The sequence below is a fragment of the Podarcis liolepis genome (assembly GCF_965112155.1).
Source record: "Podarcis liolepis genome assembly, chromosome: 7".
In the NCBI taxonomy this organism is placed as follows: domain Eukaryota; kingdom Metazoa; phylum Chordata; class Lepidosauria; order Squamata; family Lacertidae; genus Podarcis; species Podarcis liolepis.
In genome coordinates, this window is record NC_139561.1 from 23,868,918 (window position 1) to 23,892,201 (window position 23,284).

The 23,284-nt window shown below is 44.1% G+C and overlaps 2 protein-coding genes and 1 long non-coding RNA gene across 3 annotated transcripts in view; 1 reads left to right on the forward strand and 2 right to left on the reverse strand.

Moving 5' to 3' along the window:
• LOC310711426 (uncharacterized protein) overlaps positions 1–23,284 on the reverse strand; it is a 137,792-nt gene that overhangs the window by 102,187 nt on the left and 12,321 nt on the right. The window lies entirely within an intron of this gene.
• The window catches only part of LOC310711481, a 32,380-nt gene continuing 13,158 nt past the window's right edge, over positions 4,063–23,284 (forward strand). Inside the window, exons 1-2 of the long non-coding RNA XR_014528486.1 lie at positions 4,063–4,736; positions 5,623–5,726. This is a non-coding gene — a long non-coding RNA (uncharacterized lncRNA). The remainder of the gene's footprint in view (positions 4,737–5,622; positions 5,727–23,284) is intronic.
• MORN1 (MORN repeat containing 1) overlaps positions 18,299–23,284 on the reverse strand; it is a 119,630-nt gene continuing 114,644 nt past the window's right edge. Inside the window, exon 15 of the mRNA XM_083513094.1 lies at positions 18,299–18,429. The gene's annotated coding sequence lies outside the window, so the exon portion shown is untranslated. The remainder of the gene's footprint in view (positions 18,430–23,284) is intronic.

Here is a 23,284-nt window from a genome sequence, read left to right on the forward strand (position 1 = left end):
GTCTCCAGGATCAATTCAAGCGTTGGCTTTGAACTGTAAAGCTCTATGTGGATCTGTACCCCAGTAGCTTCAGGACTGCCTTTCCCTACGTGAACTTAGTATGTCCATCACCTGAGACCCTTCTTCATGTGCTCCCCCCCCACCGGAAATGCGGAAGGCAGGAACACAAGGTTGGGCCTTATCAGTGCTTCTTCTTCTTCCCTAAGCATTTCACTCCTAATTGGTGTTCATCTTTCAGTTGAATGGGGAAAGTTGCATCAAGGCTAGAGCAAGACCTTTAGGGGAGCTAAGCACTGAAAAGAATATGGTGCTCCTTGTGTATTATTCAAAACCAAAACAATGCTAAACCACAAAACAGTAAGGAAATCTAGCAAAGTTCTGATTTTTTCTATGATGCGCTTTTCTTTGAAATATCAAGTGTCTAATTCTTTTTTTTAAATAAAAAAAATCCCTTATTTTTTGTGCCCCTGCTTTGCTGTGCCCTAGGCATGCACTTAATCTGCCTATTGGATAATCCAGAACAGTGTCCTTTTTATGATATTACAGAATAAACACTATTAGTTAATAATGTTTTGCACTCTTTTCATTTGGTATTGCATACCTAAAAAAACCAACAACATTAGATTGCTTATGACAAACCAATTTCATAAATTAATTTGTTTCATGTATTGCGAGGTGCCTCTTCTGCCCGCCGGATGTTGCTGGACTCCCAACTTCCAAAAGTCCCAGCCGGTGTGGCCAACGGTTTCGAATGATGTTGTAAGTCCGGCAAAATGGAAGAGAGTGTCTGGAATCCATAACACTGAGCCCTCCCCACCACAACATTTTGTTGGGAGTTCCCACTGGCAAAGCTTTATAAACAGAGATGCATTCTGGTCCTAACATGCAATTTTATGCATTGCTATTCTGAAAGCAAGCCAAGAATACAAGGGAAGGAAATAAAATTTGGTCTTGTCCTGTCCCGTCCGCCCCACCCCACCCCCGTACAACCCCCTCACGCAAGTAATATGTCCAAATTATGAATTTTTTGCTTGTGGCCTGTTTTGAAATACAAATGCAACTGGTGGGCTTTCTTTGCCATAGTGTTATGTTTGATGGATAGAGGAGGCTCTTAGCATTCCCCACGTCTACTATTTACTATTACAGTGTAGGTACATATGTTAACAATAATTCATACTTGGCATTTGGTTTGTTCCACAATGGCATCTGCTTTGGGTTTGCCTTGTGGCCCGCACCCCGTGACACTTGGAATGAAAACAGACACACACATGTGTGTTGTGTACAAAGCCAGTGCGGTTTGCATTGTTTAAAAGGGATGGGGGAGGGGAATGAAAGAAAAACAAAGAATAAGCAGGCAACAACAGCAGGAACAACCAAGGCCTTGCTTAAGCTCGTTCGTTGCCATTTCTCCACATCAAGTTTGAGCAGGTATACTCAGCAAGTGTTTATCCCAACATCTCGCTAGGCATTTTGAAGGTGGAGCAATCATAGTTTGGGTCTTCCACATGCGGTAGCGGGAAAGAGGAGGCAAGGTAGGAATGGAGGAACAGAAGGGGAACCTGCTCGGTTTGAATCTAAAAATACTCTTAATAGATTTCTAACAGACTAACATAAATTACAATGGGTTCAAGCCAATGTGAGGGCTACTCAGAGTAGACTCAATGAAATTAATCAGAGCTGGCCCACCTGTGAGGCCAGGTGAGGCCACTGCCTCAGGCGGCAGGATCCACAGGGACAGCAGATCCCAATGTCGATCTTTCTCTATTTTTCCTGATGTAGATCTTCTCTCACCCCTTCTTCCCTGTCAGGGAGAGGGGGCACCATTTTGGGGTCCATCTCAGGTGCCAAAATGTCTTGATCAAGCCCTGAAGTTAATGGACACAAGCCAATTAAATGCATTTGTTTCTATGGGTCTACTCTGAGTAGAAACCAACCAAGTGAAACCAGTTTCCCTGTGCCGTTATCATTTTCCATGATAATGTCAATACTCTATTATGTTTCCTTATATCTTAATGTAAATTATAACAGCTAAGGAAGGGGGGGGGCTGATTTAGCTTGCATTCGCATGCAGACCCCACGTAATTTGCACTTCCCGAAACAGTATGTGAATAGAAACCATCTGTCTTTCAAAATCTGCCCTTCTATGATTCTTGCAATGCAGTTCTCCAACAGAGGGGAAATGCTTCAAAAATGTGTGTATTAGCAGAAATGCACACAAAAATGCTGACGGATTTTCATGATGATTCAATTTTTAATTTTGCAGTGTAGTTCATCAAACCAAAAATGTCAGCATAAACGTTGATATTAAAATGCACGTATTAGTGAAAATGGCATTCAAAAATGCATTATGTTGCAAAAAAAAAAAGCTTGCAAAAATTCAAAACAGTATACCAAACTGTGGTTATTAGAATAAATCTTCATTAAAAAGCTGGCAAATTTTTGTGAGGTGTTTTTTTTAAAGCAAACTAATATGCAAATTTGGCGAACTGAACCTTAAGACTGGAAAAATAAGAAACTGAGAGAAACCTAAACTGACAATTCATCCATCCCCACAAACAGCATAGTTCTGTGAACAGCATGAGGGCATCACATCAAGCATGTGCAGTCAGATTGAACGCTCAGGACAGTCATGTAATGAGAACATAGGATGCTGCATTATGCTAGGTCAGACTGTTTTGCTTAATGGTCCAGTACTGTCTAGTCTGACTTGGCCATGGATCTCCATGTTTGCAAGCAGAGGTCTTTCCCACCACCTGATCTCTGATCCTTTCCCTTAAGTGGAGATGCCAAGGACTGAACTTGGAACCTTCTGCATGCCAGACGTGTGGTCTACCAATGAGCTACAACCAAAGGAAGCTTCTCACCCTGCTGGCTGTATGATTTAACTCAAACCAGTGTTTCTCAGGGACGCGGGTGGCGCTGTGGGTTAAACCACAGAGCCTAGGACTTGCTGATCAGAAGGTCGGCGGTTCGAATCCCCGCGACGGGGTGAGCTCCTGTTGTTCGGTCCCTGCTCCTGCCAACCTAGCAGTTCAAAAGCACATCAAAGTGCAAGTAGATAAATAGGTACCGCTCAGGTGGGTCCCACCGTTTCTGTGCGCTGCTCTGGTTTGCCAGAAGCGGCTTAGTTATGCTGGCCACATGACCCGGAAGCTGTACACCAGCTCCCTCGGCCAATAAAGCGAGATGAGTGCCGCAACCCCAGAGTCAGTCATGACTGGACCTAATAGTCAAGGGTCCCCTTTACCCTTAGTGTTTCTCAAGCTTTTTCTTATTTTAAAAAAAGAGCTTGCATTGCCAAGTAGCCCATCCTATCTTTGCTTACTGAATGAAGTATGCAGCATTCTCTTGCTGTGTGTAAGGATTTTTCACCCCTCCAGGGCTTTGGGCAGAGGTATTTCCCAGTCCTGCTGCCGGGTTCGTTCTTTAAGTTGAGACCTTCTGTATGCAAAGCAAGTGCTCTGCCACTGGGCTGTGATCCATCTCCCCGAATCCTGTATCTTTTCCAGGGCACTGATTTTAACAGAAGTTCTGCTGCATCAGGCCAAAGGCCCATCTAGTCCAACATCCTGTTCTTATAGGGACCCAACAAATGCTTCTGGGAAGCAAGCAGGACCTGGGTGCAACAGTATATAATCTCCCCACTTGCAATTCCCAGCGAATGGCATTTAGAGGCATTCTGCTTCTGACAGTGACAGCCTCTGACAAGATTCACTTGTCATTTACGGAAGTCAGCACGCGGCTGATTGCCAGCCTCCTCCCTCAATTTTTGAGCACGGCTGAAACTTTCCTCTGCAGCCGTTTCCACATTTGGAAAACCAAACCCCTCCTGCTCCGACTCCTTACTTGGAAACATCAAAAGGCACAGAATCTCTTTGCTGGTTCATTGTGGAGGGAAGCTGACCTCTTGGGTTGGGGAAAGCAAATGAAACAGTGACCTGGGACTTGCCAAGTCTCTCTCCCTCCTCCTTCTGTGTTTCATGATGCTTCCCCCTCCCTTTTCTCTCCTCTCCCAGCTGGATGGGCTTCTCAGAATGGCTAATGGCTGCCCTGCCTCCCCCCGCCCCCCATCATAGTGCTTCATCCGTAACGTTAATGGCTCAGATGCCGGAATCCGGAAACCAGGCTGCTTGCCAGCTGTTTGAGTCGTCTTTATTGCTGCTACTTATGAGATAATTGGCCTGTGTGGCCCTGGTAGCAGCAGCGGCGTTTGTGGACAATTAGCTTCTTTGCAGGGAAGAATAGGCCTTGATTCTGGGAGTCCTTGAGCCACTGGGCTGTGACTGTTCCCTTCCTGCTCCAAAATCTGCAAACCACAGCTTGGCATGTGCTGAGGTTGCTTGGTTTTCCGCGAAGAAGAAGAAGAAGAAGAAGAAGAAGAAGAAGAAGAAGAAGAAGAAGAAGAAGAAGAAAGACAACAAGCTACCAAGGTGGCCAGATGCAAAAGGGATCAGGGCTCTGGGAATTTCAGAAGGTGCGGCTGATAGAGATGCTTGAGGAATTTGATTTCCGTGAATTCGGAAGTGAACTGTCCTGGCTTCCGCCCCCAAATGAAGCAGCAGGTGCTCTTACTTGTAAGAAAGGAAGCGATCTTCATTAAAGCAGAGTAATGGTACAGACTCAGCAGCAGGAGCTAATCCATTCCCAGAGCCCTCGCAGGGTGAAGGGTTGGTGGGGATGCTCCTGGCCTAGGAGCAGCGGACAAGGTTCATGAGTGCAAGAACAGTGCATGGGAGGTGAGAAGTTGTTACAAGAAGTTTTCCATGCCCTTCCCACCAAGCTTTAAAACTGAGGTGGGGCACACCACTTATTTCCTTGAGTCTCTATCTCTGTGGAAATATATGGCCTACAAGTGGGTGCTACGTCTGGATGGGGGCACCTCCTTCCTTGTCCTGAGAGAGGGTGAGACCTGCTTCCCCCTCTGCGTCCTGCTTGGTGACACAAGACTGGGGCTGAGAGCTCTCCCCAGACTTTGACAGTGCTCTCCCACACATATGGGAGGGAGCAAGTGGGACTCGGCATTGGGGCCAGATCTGTTCAGGGGGAGGGAAGGGCTTCCATCTGTTTCTGACTCATCCTCCTATTCTTCGTCATCTTCCACCACAGTCTTCCATCCTGGATCAGATTCTGAAGGTGCTGAAGGAGTCATTCTTGACCCTGATCCACACCTCCTGGACTAATGTGTGGATCACAAAGTAATTATACTGCAGATTTAAAATTTCTTCAGAGCTATTGGCTCAAAGGAGGTAGAAAAATGCATTAAAACGTGATTTTTAGGATGATATACATTTAGAAATATGTACATTAAGATAAAACAAGTATTTAAATATGCATTTCATGGTCGGTTGACTGTAATAAATTGAATGGATTGAAATGTGTATTTAATTATACATTTTATCACTGAACTGCATATTTCAAGACAAATCTCTGTACAGATTTTTATTTATTTATTTATTTATTTTGCAGATAAAGGAGCAAAGGGAAGGAATTAGGGATGAATGCACATGAAACTGACATGAACCAAAAACAATCTAATATGTCCATCATAGTTGTTAGCCATGCAAGGCATATCTACTGAAACACCCACTACATAACTATTAAAGGTACAGGTATGTTTTTCAGAGACTTGTGTTGGCTGGAGGACTGCATTACCAAATTAATAGAAGAGAAAATTTTGAAGGATGGCTGCATTCTGGTCTGCATATTATTTCAGAAAGTGCAGTTAGGTGAGTTTGCCTATAAATACACACAAACATATTTGTGTCATCACTTTTGTGCAGGGATTTCTCTGTTTCTTCTCATATTGGGAAATGGCACACCCCAGGGACAATTTTACCACCTCACTGAACATGAGGTTGAATTTGCATTGTTATGCCTGATCCATATCTGCTAGAGTATTGTCTGAAGAACGAAAACTTCGCCACTTTGCTGAAACTAAGCAGGTGTGCATCTGGTCAGTACCTGGGTAGGTGATCACCTGGGAGCCACATGCATGCCATGCCGGGTTCCATGACATGTAAGAAAACAAACTAATACATTACTTGCCATGCCTCTACTCTTCCTACTGGTGACGTGGAACAAAACTTGGAAATGGATGTTGTGTTTATTGTTAATTGCCTCTGGGGGCCTCTCCATGTTAGAAAAAGACTCCAAAGTTATGTAAAAAACCGATTTTCTGCAATGGTTGCTCATGTTACCTAGAGATGATACATTTGTCTTGCATCCAAAGTGGGAAGAGTGCTCCATCTCAATGCAGCATTCATGGAGTGGCAGAGGCAACACTGCACAGTGGCTGGCCTTTTTATTTGCTGTCACCAGATGTTTTGTAATGCTAACCCAGCTGTGACAGCTGAGAACTGTTTAAAGCTGGGGGTAAGGCAACGTTTTCCAAATTCTCCAGTGTTCCCTCATTCAGAGTCTTTGCAGGTTTATTATTTTTCTTTTTCTAGATAGGCCAAAGAACAGATGTGTATCAATCCTTCCCTGTTCTCTTGAATTAACACAACGCTAATTAACACTACTCCTGGTGGCAGGGTTCTCCCTCCCAACAAACAACAATGACGCCCACAACAACTCATCTCTTGGGAGAGTTAATTTCTAGCAAGATGGCTAGTGGAAATGTCCGTTCCCTCTCTACGTCCCTTGAGACCGCTGTCTCTCTCATCCCTGCTTCTGCAATTTCCTGCACCATCACTTTATTATGGTTCAGCTCTGCATTAGGGAATTCATTGTTAGCCTGTTGGTCTCCAGGCCTGTTTACTTACAGCAGGTCTTTGTATCTTTGCTTAAATGTGAGGTGCGTTGGTTGCTCAACATGCAGAGCCCTCGCAGGAGGGCAGGGGTTGAAGCTGGAACTGCCATGTTACAGCTGAGGGAGAAGCTAAAGGCAGGCAGACTTTTAGCAGAGATAACAGAACAGCCCATTTCCCTCTGCTCTAACTTCATGGCAGTTCCAGGGAGGGAGGTGCCTGATAAAACAGGGCCGACTGGGTGGCCCTGCTCCCCACCTCTCCTTCTGCTGCATCCTGGTGGAATGCTTGCTTCCATTTTATTCTTTGAACAATCCTGAAAAAGTAGGTCGGGGTGAGTGATAGTTAACTGGCCCAAGGTTACTCTGTGTATTTCTAAGGTCTGCTTCCTGTGTCCTTGCTCTTCCAACTGTCCCAAAGCCAAGAGTCAGGCAGGGAGGCCCACTTGAGAGTGTTAGGAGCTTTGTCTTTATTTTGGCTCAGCTTCCTATGGTCTTGAAGCGAGAAGGCTGGTTGTTGCTTTATTTCGGAAATGGTTTTAAAATCTGCTCTCCCACCCCCCCTCCAACACACACACAAAGGGATGAGTTCAGTCAGAGAATTTATACGGCTGAGAGTGGCTCCCTTTTGTCAGAGGAGCCGCCTCATCAGTAATTAAGTTGTTGTTCAGCCTGAGCATAATTGGTGCTGTCTGCTGACACAGTGCTTCTGCCAGCCAGATGTTGGTTGGGTTTAAAAAAAAAATTCTTGGGAAGCCTCTCTGGTGGAACTATTTTTAATTGGTAAATAGAAGGAAGAGAGGAAACGAAGACATTTCCCCCCATTCGCTTAGCAGTATTGCTGGGCACGGTGCATTCAGGACAAAGGAAGGTGCCATATACTGAACCAAACACTTGGGACTATCTAGCTCACTCTGATTGGAAGCAGATCTTCAGGGAGCCTTTTCCAGTGTACTGAGCCTGGGACCTTCGGCATGCAAGGAAAATGCTGTGCCATTGAGCTGCAGGCCTTCCTGTATGACGTTAAGGAAGCTGCCTTATACCAAGTCAGACCCTTGGCCAGTCTCACTCAGTAATGTCTACACCAACTGGCAGCAGCTCTCCAGGTTTCAGGCATGATCAGTCTTTCCCAGCCCTTCCTGAAGATATCAGAACCTGGGACCATTTGCTATGACTACATGGAGCTACCGTCTTCCCCCAAATTTTAAAGAAGCTGTCTTATGCTGAATCAGCGCACTCGTCCACCTAGTTCAGTATTGTCTACACTGACTGGCAGAAGCAGCTGTCCAGGGCTTTGGCAAGGAATTTTCCCAGCCATACCTGGAGATTATAGAAATCAGACCCTGTGTCTTTATGAATATAAAGCAAATGTTCTACCACTGTGCTGCAATTGCTCCTAACAAACAAAGAAAGCTGCAGTATAACACATCATACAGTACTGCCAGTTTTGACTGGCAGTGGGTCTCCAGACTTTCAGGCAGGAGTCTCTTCCAATTCTTCCTGAAGATGGCAACAACTGAACCTTCTGCATGCAAAGCAGTTGCTCTTCCACTAAGCCACGGTCCTTTCCATAAAGAAATGCCAAGAGCCAAATGACCCCCTGAGACTCCTATGGTTGATTCTGAATAACACTCTTAAGTCTTGCTCACCATTTTTTTGTTTTATATGAATATGCCTGAAGCCCCTTAACACATTCCAGCTATTATTGAGGAATCCTAGATCTCAGGACTCAGCATCACAACAGACTGTGAACCTGAAAGGATCGTAACTCTGGCAGAGCAGTGCATTGGACAACTTGGTATCTGGATGGTTCCTGGGAGTGAGAAACATAGGAAGCAGCCCTCCAGTATTTTAGAGAGGGTTCTCCCCTGGCCCTACTTGGAGAAATTCTGCATGCAAAGCTAATGCTCTATCACTACAGCCCCTCAAGGAAGCAGAAACTGTGGGATCCAGTACACCCAGAATTACATTTCATTAGGCCCAGACAATAAATACAATTAGATGGTGGCAGAAGGAGAGTTGAAGCCAAACTGGTGGGCAGCCAGGTACACTTGCCCAGGGCTTTGGAGGGCTAAGCTGGTCAGGGGGAGGCACAAGGCACTGAATGCTTTTTTGTTTAAGTTTATAACTTTATTCTAACAAGATTCCTGCCCCAGGTTACATACGCTTCAGGTTACAGACTCCGCTAACAGCAGCAGTCCCCATTAGCAGGAGGCCCCATTAGCTAAAGTGGTGCTTCAGGTTAAGAACAGTTTCAGGTTAAGAACAGATCTCCGGAACGAATTAAGTACTTAACCTGAGGTACCACTGTACTGACTTACCGTAGATGGATCAAGGGCCTGAATTGGTATATGAAATAAGATAGGCCTTTTCTGTGACGGATCCCTGTTTGCAGAATGCTCTCCCCAGGGAAGCTTGCCTGGTGCCATTAATATAGATACACCTGTAGGAGCCAGGGAAACCTTTTCCCACCCCACCCCCCACCAGGCCTTTGACTTTTATGGCCTCCTTGAGTGGGTGGGATGTTTTAAGCCATATTTTAGAAACAGAATTGTCTTTTTGATTTTCTTTGCTTTTATGTCAGTTTTCATGTGTATGTTTACTTTTTATATATTATAACTCACTTTCAGTTACTTTGGTAAAATTATGACCAATAAATTTAATAATTAATAATAAGTCAACAAGGTAAAGGCAAATCTTCAGATCCCTTCTAGCTAATTCCCTCCCCAGCACTGCATCGAGCAAAGCGCAACTACTTGAGTCACTCAGGAGACTGAATTCAGCCTTCATTGTCTTCTGCCTATGAGCAGTTTCTTTCTTATGAGCTGTTATAGAGTGTGAGACGCCCCATTGATAACAATAATAAGACCAGCAGTTAGCAGTTCTGTGGTGCTTTATGGCTCTGGAGCTCACCACATGAGCATTATTTCACTAATCAGGACAAATGGAGGATGAAGCATGGAGCTGAAACCCAAGAAGCCTGGAGATGCAGATTGCTGACGCTAATGGGAACTTGCAGTGTAGGGTTGCTAGCCAGCTCAAAGTTCCAAAAATGAAAGGACACCCCAGAACCGTGATGGCTCAAATAAAAGACAAATCTCAATCAAGTGTCCCCCTAAACACGTGCATGTACCAGTTAACTGCAGAAATATTGCAAAACAACACCCTATTGATTCACAAGCCAGTAATGTCAAATTTTATTTTCATGGTAATGATTTCTGCAATGAAAAGTCCAAATCCATTAGTTTATAAGGGCACCCCCAAGATGACTTGACTGCAAATTGCATTCCTATGGCATGGGCAGTCAATGCCTCCCATTCAATTTGCAAGGCAAATCCTGAGACTGCTATGGTGGGTGTTTAATGATGGCAGAAACCAAAAGTCTTTTGATGAATGATTGTCTAGGGCAGTGTTTCCCAACCTTTTTTGGGCAAAGGCACACTTGTTTGATGAAAAAAATCTCGCGGCACACCACCATTACAGCCCCGTGACGTCAGCGCGCAGCGTCACGCCGGGAGGGACGCACGAAAGTGAAAGTTTTCAATTTTTTTCCCTCCCCCTTGCCGGGGAACCTCCAAGCTTTGGGGGTGGGGGGAGGAGGAGGCAGCAAAGCGAGGGACTGAGGGACCCTAACCCTAATCCTCACCGATCACCCGGGAAAGCATGCGAACGAGGAGCCCCCGTGTCCTGCTCCCGGCAGCGGACGGCACAAAGCGAGGAGGCCTGGACAAGGCAGCACGCTCCCCGCTCTCGCTGCATCGGGGCTTTTCTCCTCCAGGCCGCTTTCGAAGTCCCCTTCTCCGCTCCCAAGAGCCGGAGCCGCTGCTTCCAGGCCCTGTCCGAGCCCCGACTTGTGGCCTCACTTCGAGGAGCGCCTGTTGCTGGGGACGGGGCTGCATCCCCCTCAGCCGCCGCCTCGCTTCCTTCCAGGAGACCCGACGGCTCCCCCTCTCCCGCTCGCCCTCCTGCGCCCGCAGCAGACCGAGACCTCCCCGCCCCCGCCCGGCTCGGCCCTACCTGGGCGCCTCCAAGCCCGGCCGGCTCCGTGTCGCGCTCCACGCCGGACAGCCGCCGCGCCATCGCTCGCGAGTCCCTCCGAGAGCCCTCGGGACTGACTCCGGAGTCGCGAGGCGGCGCGTCGCCCAGGGAAGGGGCGGCTTCCCACAAGTCCTCCGGGAAGCAAACGCCCTCGCCCGCCTCCCTCCAGGCAACATCTCGCGGCACACCAGGCAACATCTCACGGCACACTAGTGTGCCGCGGAACACCGGTTGGGAAACACTGGTCTAGGGAGGTAGTTCTGAAGAACAACAGCAATGCCTTCTGCGACATGTTCTTGACACAGTAGCAGTGCATTGCCAGTTAATTTATCCTGGTTTAGTTTTGTTCTGCGATGCTTCCCCAATGCTACCACATTATAGTTGCCATAGCACAACCAAAAGTGGGAGAGAAAAAATAAACCAGATCATTTGTGGTATAAAGAGTTAAGGTATCTAGCAGGAAGTTGCAGGATAAGTACTGCCTTTGACAGTGGAGGAAGAGCAGAGTCGACGTGGCTAGTAGCCACTGATGACCCTCTCCTTTTAAAACTATCTAGGTTAGTGGCCGTCACAGCCTCCTGTGGGAGCGAGTTCCATAGTTTAGCTATGCGCTGTGCAAAGGATTTTATTTTATTTGTCCTGAATGTTCTTCTATATGAGGAGCTGTCAGAGGATAGTATCAGCACCACCATTATCATCACCCGTACCAACTTGTTAAAATATGCCGCTCAAAGGCTCCAGAAGTGGTGAACGGCTTATTAAAACAAAATCTACAATAAAATGCCATGAAGAAATCAGGAAATAAAACAATATAAAATAACAAAAGACCACAACATAGAAGACCAATGTCCTCTCAAACTTGTAGGTTTTAAAGGTGCTCTCACTAACTGTACATATGAGTTAAGGGCCTGAACATTGAATTTTTATTTTATTTTTTAAAAAAGCTCAGCTAGAAGAATGAAGGGTAGTAGTGTAATTTTAAACTATAATTTGTTTATGCATTTGAACAAATGACTTAAATTGTATTGTTCTAAGGGTTGCTGGCCTCACTGTAATCTGTAATCTCATCTCCTGGAGAGGGAAAGGTTTTGTTTTTGTTTGTTTTACTGTTCGTTGATGATTTGCAACATGTAAAAGCAATAAAACTATTACAACAGGATAAGACAAATGAAGGGTGCTCTTGCATCCCTCCCACCCCCTGAAGAGTTATTTGTGGGCATTTGAAGGCATCGTCTATGCTTTGCTGTTCAGGTTTGGTTTAAAGACAAAGAACCCCAAGAAGGGAAAGCAGGGTTAATCTTGATGTTGCACATCGGAGGCAGATTTAGGAGAGTGTGACTGGTTTGCACTGGGTGCAGACCCTTGTGGTGGCCACAACCATGATGAAGAATGGAAAGTGAGAGGCAGGCAGGAAGCTGAATTCTGGCATCGCACAGAGTGCCGCTGAAATGTGAGACCCAATGGTCCACCACTGTATGCACCAATAACCAGCACCTGGGTAGTAGTCTGAGCAGGGACATAGGTTACCTAGTCAGTTTCCCTCACTATGCTCAGATGATCTATTGTATTTCTATTTAAATTGTAGTAATTATTTCTGAACTTGCATCTTTTTGTATAATAGATACAGATCATAGAATTGTAGAGTTGGAAGGGACCCAAGGGTCATCTAGTCCAACCCCTGTAGTGAAGGAATCTCAGCTAAAGCATCCATGACAGATGGCCTTCCAATCTCTGCTTAAAAACCTCCAAGGAAGGAGAGTCCACCACCTCTCGTGGGAATCTGTTCCACTGCCGAACAGCTCTTATTGTCAGAAGGTTTTCCTTACATTCAGTCAGAATCTCCTTTCTTGTAACTTGTGTTCCAGTCTTACCCTCCACAGCAGGAGAAAACAAGCTTGTTCCCTCTTCCATGTGGCAGCCCTTAAGATATTTGTAAATGACTATAATATCTCCTCTCAGTCGCCTCTTTTCCAGGCTAAACATACCCAGCTCCTTCAAGCGCTTCAGATATCTGAGCATATGCAAATGTTACCCAAATCTTTTGTCCATCTTTTGTGTGTGATGCATTTCCACTTTGGGGGGGGGGGCAATGGCTGAGTGGCTACCATGGGATGAATGGTTGCCTAGTGGGGCAGCTTGCCTAGTGGGGCAAAACAGCAACAATAGTTTCCTGTCCATCTTATTGCTGTGGCACACTTGGAAGAAGAAAGGCAAAGCAGCGGTGAGGTCACGGCTGTGTATGGATGCACTGGCAGAGTCCATCTGACACTCCAGCTGGTTTAGCCTTGCAGAACTGACACTACCTCCTCCTTCCAAGTGCATCAGGAGGGATGGGGAAAACCTTAATCTCAGTTCGCTTTTAAAGGCAAATTTACCTCATTCCCATTTCCTGAAACAATATGCAAACCAAAACACAGCTCTCCTTTGAAATTCTCACTTCTCTGAATTTTACAATGCAGTTCTCCACCCACATTATGTGTACTAAAAATTATTTCCTATGGTAGAATGTGTACACAAATGCATTTTATTAGGAATACACTAAAATTCTGGTTATTATTTATTCTTTTTTTTTGCATCAGGTGAGCAGCTTCAGACTTCCATGCTGGTTCCATTTCCAACAACACCTTCAGGGGAGATTAATTTTGTGGGGAGCCTGTATGGGAGGAAAGGGATAAACCTCACTTAATGCTGTACCCTTGGTACAGACTGAGCCCCCCGCAGCTCTCTTTGAAAAAGCACAGTGACACCAATGTGAATGTTTAACAGCTTGTTGATTGGAAACATGTTTTTCCGATGGCTAGAACTTCTCTGTCTAGAGTCACATCCATCTCATACACCTTTAGATATATATGCATTTTCTCTGTGTATGTTGTTTTAAAAACCAGTTTCAACTTGAGTGTTACTGTTGCTACAGCCTGCAAAGCAGCCAACTGTATTCAAAGCTAAGCAGAGGCAAGGCATGACATGCCTTTACTCCACATTCTGCTTTGGTGTCCCAGGTTAGAGCTCACATTCCAGCACTGAAGCAAGTTGAAGTTATTATTTGTTTTTACCCTCCTGGCTTCGAGTTCATGTTCTTCACGAACTACTTCTATTTTTAACATTTCGTTGTTTTATATTTTAATATTGATGACTGTTGTTTTAATTCATTGCTTTAATTGTCAGCTATCCTGAAGATTACTTAGGCTTGAAGGGCAGGTTAGAATTGATGCTTAAAAAAACCCCCAAAACAAAAAAACCACCCACATTTCCAAGTTCACTGTGGAATATCCTGAGGCAGGAGTGATGTTAAAAGGCTCAGGGCATTCATTTTCATGTGCTAGTTTATATGTATAGGTGCAAATGTAGGACATGTTTCAGAAGGGGGGAAACCCAAATAAATAAGAGGGTGAGATATAGGACCCAGGGGGTGCCCAACCTGGGCTGAACACCCAGAGGTAAATTTTACTTTAATTGCTCTGCCCACTTTTACTGCTGGCCCTGCCCACCACTGGAATGCAGCTTCCAAAATGCTGTCCCAAAGCAGGATTCCCACTCCTCTCTTAGTCAGTGGGAGAGGCCAGGGTGCTTTCTTTTTCTCTTGAGTCTCAGGTCAGATTGGGACTCGGAAGAGGAAACATATCACTCACAAAAGAGGATACAGATCTGCATGAACGGGACTAACTTAAAGCATAGGATTTCGTTAAGTACTAACCATTGAAATTAATGGACCCAAGTTAGTCATGTTCATTAGCTTCAATGGGCCTGCTCTGAGTAGAACTAGGGTTGGAGGCCACCCAGTATCTCACCATAGTGCGACAACAGTGACCAGGTGGCCTGTACACCTGCTTGGTCTGCTGTTTGTTGCTGATAACTATTTGGTGGGTAACTTCAAAGCTACCCTCTTGCCCTTCTCCCTTCTTAGGTTCATTCTCTTTAAACTAAACTTGGACTGGAGAGCTCTTCAAGCAGAGGACTGTCCTTGGTAAAACAGTAACATGGACATGCTACTCAGGGCTGGCATCAGGAAAGAGTCCTGCTGGGACACTGGGTCCCTGGTGCTTGCCCTGACGCTGACGCTTAAGGCACTGTGGCTGAAAATGCATTCGTGTAAACTAGTTCCAAGGGTTGTATCAAACTAAGTTTGACTCAGCACAGACCCATTGAAATTAAAAGACCTAAATAGGTTAAGTTTTAAATTTAGTGGGTCTACTCTGAGTAGGACCAGCATTGGCAACATTTCCATGGTGGGAAGTTGACTGCAGGCAAGCAGCAAGCCTCTGCCTGCTCTGGTAATTTCTCCCATGTACGTTTTGAACAGAAAAAGACCGAAAAGAGTCATCTGCAGCCAAAATTCTTCATTGTTTGCAGAGCACGGGCTTTCCATTTATTTCTAGAGAATAAGATATCTCTCTGTCTTCCCCCCTCCCCCTCCCCTTTCCCAACCTACAAAGACTTTAAGAAGAGAATGGTTTCAATTAAAAAGGGGAGAAATGTTCCAGGGAAAGGGGGTGGGGTGGGCAGAACCATGTTTTTTTGTCGGTTTCATGGAATTTCAGCCACCCATTGAGACGTCACCTGCTGATTAAGAGAAAGGTGACTTATTCCTTTTTTGGAAGGGTCCCCTCTGGCTTCAGTGCACACCACCACAAAAGGAACAAGAAAAACGAGAAGGAGCAAACGTTGAAAAGCATAAACAGCAACCTAGAGGACTAAAACACAACACACAGAGACACAACCCTCCAAAACAATGATTCGTAAGCAAATCTGTTTCTAATGAAAACCAGGACAAGCTTCGTCAGAGTGGTACATGGGAAGAATCCGAAGATATTTGAAACATGATGGAACACGTCTCTGCGCCTCCCCTCTCAGAGAATGAAAGGTTAAAGGATGTCAGCTAGTGATGGCAAGAGAGCTGCTTTTCCATGTCTGAGCTTATATAACGGTGGGACCAACTGGAGGAAGGAAAAAGCTAGGCCGGATGTGAAGGAGATATTTTCTCAACAACCTCCAAACGTTCTACACACACACACACACACACACACACACACACACACTCCTGCCAGTAGAAAGCAGGAAAAGAGGAAAAATAAATACCCAGCCAAGACAAGGTTGTATGAGGAGAAAGAACAGTGGCAATTGGGGTTTTCTTTTTCTTTTTTCTTTTGCTACCGCTGAGTTTCATTTTTAAAGATGTACCCACATGCAAGAAACCCATTAATATCCATGGCAACTCAAGGAATGTAGAGGAGGCTTTCAGGGTTTAGATTGGTAAGAAGAGGAACGAAGAAGCTTTCCAAGGAGAAGAAAACCAGTACACTGTGTTTGGAACACATTAATAGTTGATACTGCATTTAGTCACGGAAAACTCTACCATTGCATACACTCCACTTGTCTGGGTTTATCCCTGGTTTTCTGATGTCTGTCACTGGGAAATCTTGCTTTGTCCCTACGGTGCCTTCTGGGGACACACTGGCAATTTTATTTTTAAATTAGAAAGAATTGTATAAACTTAAAAATCAAGCAATGTTCCTTTTAGTTTACAAATAGGAGTCAAAATGTTGATGGTCAGCCACCAATTATAGTCCCTAAACAGACTCCCTCCCCCTCCCGTGTATCTAAGAAAATAAATACTGGCTTAAGTCAAAATGGTTGTTTTGTGAATTGTTTTGGAGGAATCCAGTTACTTAAGCAACGGGAGACTCCCCCCCTTTAATCAACCACAAAGAAGATTATTTGTTACTTTATGCTTAAACCTTGTTTTAAGAATCCTGCAGTCAAGAGCAAATGCACTTAAAATGCTGTTTGGTAGCAATAATAAAATCACTGATAATGAAATAAAAGGGAGGGAAGACTTTTCTCTCTGCTTCAGGCTGGGGATGATGAGTTACAGGAGAACATGGGCTGTCCCAGGGTGTGTGCATGGGACAGCTGAAGGAGGTGTTGGAAACACATGAGAGCTCAGGATTGGTGGCTGAATACGACAGCAGGAGATGGGTTCCTTGGCCACAGGCAATACCCTTTTGTGAAAGTGAATGAGTGTTTGGGAGAATGGCATGAGGTTTTTATTGGGGTTTGTGGAGTCCTAGTTTAGATTTTTATTTTAACCTGGTAGTGTTGGGCTGCGTTGTAGTGTGATTCTCTTGTGCATAGGTACCATTGGGATTGTTTGGATTGGTAATCGTAGAGAGAGTGAATATTTTATTTTTTATTTTCATTTTCATTTTATTTTTGGTGGTTTATTTACTGCTTCAAATTTAAAACATTTAAATGTGAAAATGAATAAAAATATTTTTAAAAAAGGTAATCGCTGAGAGTGCAGGAAGATGTGCGCAGGTGTAGGTTGATTTAAGCATGGGTGTGTTAGCAGAGGTGAAATTGTATGAATCTTCTAAAAGCAGAATCCTATTTTATAGATTTTGAAAATGTATGTATTGCATTATTTATGAATTTTGTTTTCGATGCTGTGTTGTGTCCAGCTAAATCCTACCCACAGTAGGCTCACTGAAATCCATGGGCCTATAAGGTAGTCATGTCCACTAACTTCAATTGGTCTACTCTGAGTAGGACTAGCATTGGACACAACCTACTACATTTAATTTTTTTATTATTTTACTTTCAAATTTTTTGCAATCATTTCTGATGTACAGTGGTATAGAAATATTTGAGGGTTCAGCTACTGCCATGGTTCCATCTATCCACCTATCTTTTTTTTTTTTTTGTACTTAACTGGCCCAGAAGGGGAAGGACTAGAACAAAGGCAAAAAAAATGACAACCATTGCTCTGCCTACTTTTGCCTCTAGTCATGCTGGCCACTCACACATGGCTCCAAGGAAGTTGCCTAGAGTGGCTCCTCCCACCCCAATTCTGTTGCTTACTCTCTAGGTCCTTGGATGTCTGCCCTAAAGCCTGTTGCTACACTGCTTGCACGTCACCTAGTTTGTAGGACCTTGCTGAGCCTTGCCATTGCCCCACATGAACTGAGCAGGCTCCCTAGAAACAATGGCAAATGGCAGGGAAGAATCAGTAGCTCAATGGTAGAGCACCTAAATTGCATGCAGAAGATGTCCCAGGTTAAATTCCCGGCATCTCCAGTTAAAAGGATCAGGCAGCAGATGATGGGAAAAACTTTCTCTGGTGGATATCCTACAAGAGCTGCTGACGGATCTGAGTACACAGCAAAATCATATACACTAGGATACCCCCTACAAACCTGACCACTTGTTGAGATGTCCAACATTTGTTTTATGTGTCCTTCCATAAAATCAGAACTGTGGCTGGCAATGGCACATGGCAGGGCTTTATTGGTAGTAGCACCTAGGCTGTAATCTTATCTATTTTATTATTAAATGTGCCCATCTCCTACCAAATACTGCCCAAATTTGAAGTATCTGATTTAATATTGCAGTTGGTATACAGGAACTAGGTCTATTTGGATTCTGACCTGGGATTAATATTGCCCTTGTCTCATCTCAATATTTTGGCTGACCTACAATTATTTAGATTATTAAGTAAAGTAATGGTTCAGATAGCGCATCTTCAAATATTTTATAATATTGAGGAGGAAATCCATCTGGGCTTGGTGATTTGTTAATTCTAGTTTTCTTGGCAGTCTGTTTAACTTCATTGGAAGAAACGGGATTCTAGAAACTGAAAATCATCACTAGAAAATTTAAGAATAGAAAGTGATAGAGGAAAAAAATAAGATTGATTAGCATTAAATCCAGTCTTAGTTCTACTCAGACTAGACACATTTAAATTAGTGGTCACTGGCTAACTTAGATCCATTAATTCTAATGGGTCTACCCTTGAGCAAACCTTGGTTGAATACAATCCTCAATTTTTTTATCACAGTGAAGTGATAAATTCAAATTCCAGTAATAAAATGAAACTACTTAACTTTCTGGGGTATTTTAAATTTTACCACCATATTTCATAAATGGAATTAATCTTTCCTGTTGCAAGCCAGATACTCTTGCTAAGCGTTTTCCTGGTTTATTGCCTTTTTAAAACTTTAAGTAGGTTTTTCTACTTAAAAATTACAACAAAAGCTATTTCACACATTCTTCTAATGTATAATTACTGCCGAAGTCCCATTAATTGCCCCTGTAATCCTGAATTCATTGTTACTATGTGTACTGCTTTCTTATTTATTTATGAAATTAATTGTTCCTCAAGCACAACCCTCAGTTGTTCTAAAATTTAAGGTGTCCTCTTAGAACAACTCTGATAACTGCTTTATTTACATCCCATTTATTTGAACAGTTTACATCAGGGGTGACATTCATTTGAAAAAAAATACCGTGGTGCCTCGCAAGACGAAATTAATTCGTTCCACGAGTTTTTTCGTCTAGCGAATTTTTCGTCTTGCGAAGCACGGTGTCGGAAAAGTTTTGGGAAAACTTCAAAAATCACCAAAAACCTCAAAAAAGGCTACCACACCACGTTCTATGAGTTGCTCCTCGAAGTCAAGTCGCAACTGTATTAACGGTGTTAAGAAAAAGGAAACAAACTTGCAAAAAACGCAAGACGTTTTCGTCTTGCGAAGCAAGCCCATAGGGAAATTCGTCTTGCGAAGCAGCTCAAAAACCGCAAAACCCTTTCGTCTAGCGAGTTTTTCGTCTTGCGAGGCATTCGTCTTGTGGGGCACCACTGTATATTGTAGAGAACTCCACAATAATTGCTTTATGCCTCCGCTGTTTAAGTAGTATTTTCTGAGAAAACGTCAGTGAGATTGGGATGTGACCAAAAAAGTCATTAGGTAAATTTCATTCTTTGAAATCTTTAAAACTAAAATGGGTGGAATAACAACAACAAAAATAACACATTATCCTTGTAAGAGTTACTTGGTCAATAATAAAAAGTCAAAGTTTAACATTAGCATTAAAGAATATTCATGCAACAATTAGATGATTGTTGCAGCTCTTTCCTAACTTTTATACTGGATTCCATTAAAGTAAATCTGCTCCACTTCAACCTGGGGAGGAGTTGAGGTGGACTGCATGGCCACCCACTCTCCTCCGGGGGAGGGGACGAAGTCCTGCGTTGCCTGGGGGATCCCGGCCGCATCAGCGACCAGCCAGCCAATCCGCTGGCTGGTGGGGGTGTGGCCAATAACATTTAAGCTGAGGCACGAGCCAGAGGCTTCCTCTTGGCTCGCTTCCTCAATCTCCCGCCCTCCCTCCCTATTTTGCTGGTTTTAGTCATTGGCCTTGCTATGGACCTTGGTTGGTCGCCGTTGAGGGGCCTGGTAGGAATTTTTCCACTTGGCAAACTGGCACAGGCCATTTGGTTTTCGCCTACCTCATAACAACCATCACAACTTTGTTAGGGTTTCAGTAAGGCATTGTATGACCTTATGAGGGGGGAGGGGAGGTGTGGCCATCACCTGCCCCTCCAAGCTTAAGGGTATTCTGTTAAAGGAATCCGGGGGTGTGGATCTTGTCTGAAGCCCGGGGCGGGGCTAGGGACATGACATAACCCTGACGGGAACACCCGGGGGAGCCTGAATTGGTATGCATTGACAGGGCTCCCCCTACTGATGATTTACCCTTATCGGACTCAGTGCACAACGGGCAGGAGTCAGATATAGTTGGGTCCATTCAATGCCTAAGCCAATACCGCTCACATTCTGTAATCAATAAATAAAGTTGTGGCCAAATTTTGCCCAGTAACATTAACTCAGTATCTGTGTCCTTGTGTGTGTTATTCTTCAACAAGGGGGTGGTTTCGGGGTCTTGACACACAATCATTTTTCCTTAAGAAAGTTCTTCAAGTTTCTTGATAAAGGGATGTTAAATTACTTCTTGATCAGAATTTGGGGCACATAAATCAGACAACGCCATATCCTGCCTTGCCTTGCTATTTTAACAATAATATACCATTCCTCATGATTTCATATTTCCTCTTGGACAACCAAGTATTTGTTTTGTAAGATAATAGCAACACCGCTTTTTCTTCTTCAGTGATACCAGATAATTGCCTACCTTCCTAATAAAGTCCAAAACCCTATTCTTGTTTAATAAAGGCATTTAACTGGAAGGGACTACTCCAGTGATAACAAATTATCCCATCTTAATGTTGCACATCCTTAGGGTTCTTCCCAGGCTACACCCTTCACCAGTTTTGTTTCTTGAACCCTCCTCAAGTGCTTTTCCTTGGCTGGAATTTGCCCTTGAGCAGTGTTAGTATCTCTCATTTGCCCCCCCCCCCTGTGTGTGTGGTTGAAATGTAGCCTACTGTGGAATGGTAAGAGTCACATAAATTTTTCCATCTATATTTTTTTTTTTTTGCCTTTGGCTCTACCCACTACTAGTATACAAACCCTGGAAGGTTGCCTACAAGGGAATGTGGCTCTTGGGGCTAAAAAAAAAAAGTTTCCCAAACCCTGATGTAGTGCTTTGCTGTAGGGTTCAATGCATTTCACATTCATGAACTCTGTAATCCTTGTAACAGCCGTGTCAGGCAGTTGGGGGCATTTTTATTCCTAGCTCAGGATCTTAGCCACTCTGCAGCATTAGCTCTCTCTACTACTGTACTAGCTCTTGTTCACAGAATGGAAACTTCTTGACCTCCCCGCCACCAATCCACCACTGTAATGTGAAACAGCACCTCTGGATTATGCAGAAATGGGTTGATGCAGATAGAATCTTACACACTCTAACTAACAGATGTGCTCCTCTAGCCTAAGTTATCTCCAATCCTACGCAGTGCGTTTTAAAATGCTTGGCAGTCACTCAAAAATCCCCCAATTGTTGGAGTAATACATGCACTACCCCCCAAAATAAAAATATGAGACAAGAAATGGCAAATGACTTTTCTCAAGTGAGAAATACTGCTTTTCCATTTCAATGTGACTAGCAAATAACATGCTGCAGTCACATGTCTTCTCCCAACAGATACTTCTTGAATGCAAAAAAACCTGCTGTGAAGGAAAAAAGAAAAAGAAAGAACTGCATAGGTATTTGGTTTTAAGCCACTTGCTACCTGCCCTCTCAGGGTAAAAAAAAAACCCCACTCAACTTTAAAACAGGGTTTGCAAAGATCATGCCTAGTGGCCAAATGCAGCCCTCCAACCCTCTCTATCCGGCCCTCAACCCTCTCCCCTGGCCAAATTCCTTTCCTCCAGGCACACCCTACACCAGACCTACTCTATGCCCTCCCTGAGTCTGTTACTGGCCAGAATGTCTCCTTGAACTGTGATAATGCCTCTTGCTTTGTTGGATGGAGAAGTATGAGAAACATCTTGCTTTGCCTACTGTTGAAAGGTTAAGTCTTACATCTATTGCTCCACTCATATTTTGCATGTGGCCCCACCCACCATTGACACGTGGCCCTTGAGAGGTTGCCCATAAGGAAATAAGGCCCAAAGCCTGCAGGCATTTTCCCACCCCTGCTTTAAAGCATCTATCCCACATCCTTTCCCCTCCTCTCCTCCACTGGGGCTGCAGTGCAAGGTGGGTGGGAAAGTTAACTCTTTCCCTGACAGGCATTTTCTGGATGAAAATTGCCCACTTCTGCAGCTGCTATTTGACCTGGAAGCTGTTAACAACTCAGCTTTCTTGCAGTAAGGTGGAAACACTGAGTGCTGGCTCTGCAAGCATCGGAAAAAGATCAGGGCCAAAAAAATTCATCTCTGCCTGCATCCAAATAAAATATTGTTCTCCTATAAGACCATCTTATAATGAGTGACTTAGCTTGTCTGAGTCATCTACAGCTTGTTGCTCTGCTAAAACCATTACCCAATGTAGCCTGTCTCTTCCCCAGCTGCAGTACGTTGCATATGTTGGTGTCAAAGTTCCTGCCTTGTGGCAAAGTGTTAAGTCTCAATGATCTTTCTAACTAGGATTGCAAGCAATGGTTCAAACCCATGAATGCTATAAGTACAATGCAAAGTGACTCGCCAAATGGGCTTGATTTGAGTGCAACTGGGATCCATGTAGACAGCTGGACTCCATAGTTTTGTGCCTAAATTTCAGTGACCCCCCACCCCGAAGATGAAAAGCTTGACACAGAGTTGGGTTCATAGGAAGCTGCCTTATACTGCATCAGATCATTGGTCCATCTAGCTCCGTATTGTCTACACTGACAGGCAGTGGCTCTCTGAAGTTTCAGACAGGGTTTAAACATAGGGCCTAGTTGTGGTCACCTATCCTCTAAACACAGGAAGCTGCCTTAGCATACGGCTTTAGTTCAGTATTGTCTACTCTGGCAACAGCTTTCCAAGGTTTCAGACAGGGTTTTCTTCCAGCCCTATATGGAGATGCCAGGGATTGAACCTGGGACCTCTTGTATGCAAAGCAGTTGCTCTACCACTGAGCTATAGCCCTTCATTAGTTGTTACTGGGCTTGACACTTAACAGATCTGTGCCTGCTCAAAAAGGACAAGCATGGTACTAGGTCAATACAGTACAGTATTGTGTTTTAATTTGTTGGAACCTAATCAGATGGGTGGTAAGTAAGTAAATAAGTAAATAAATATTATACCAACATCCTGTCAAAATATATCTATTGCAGCA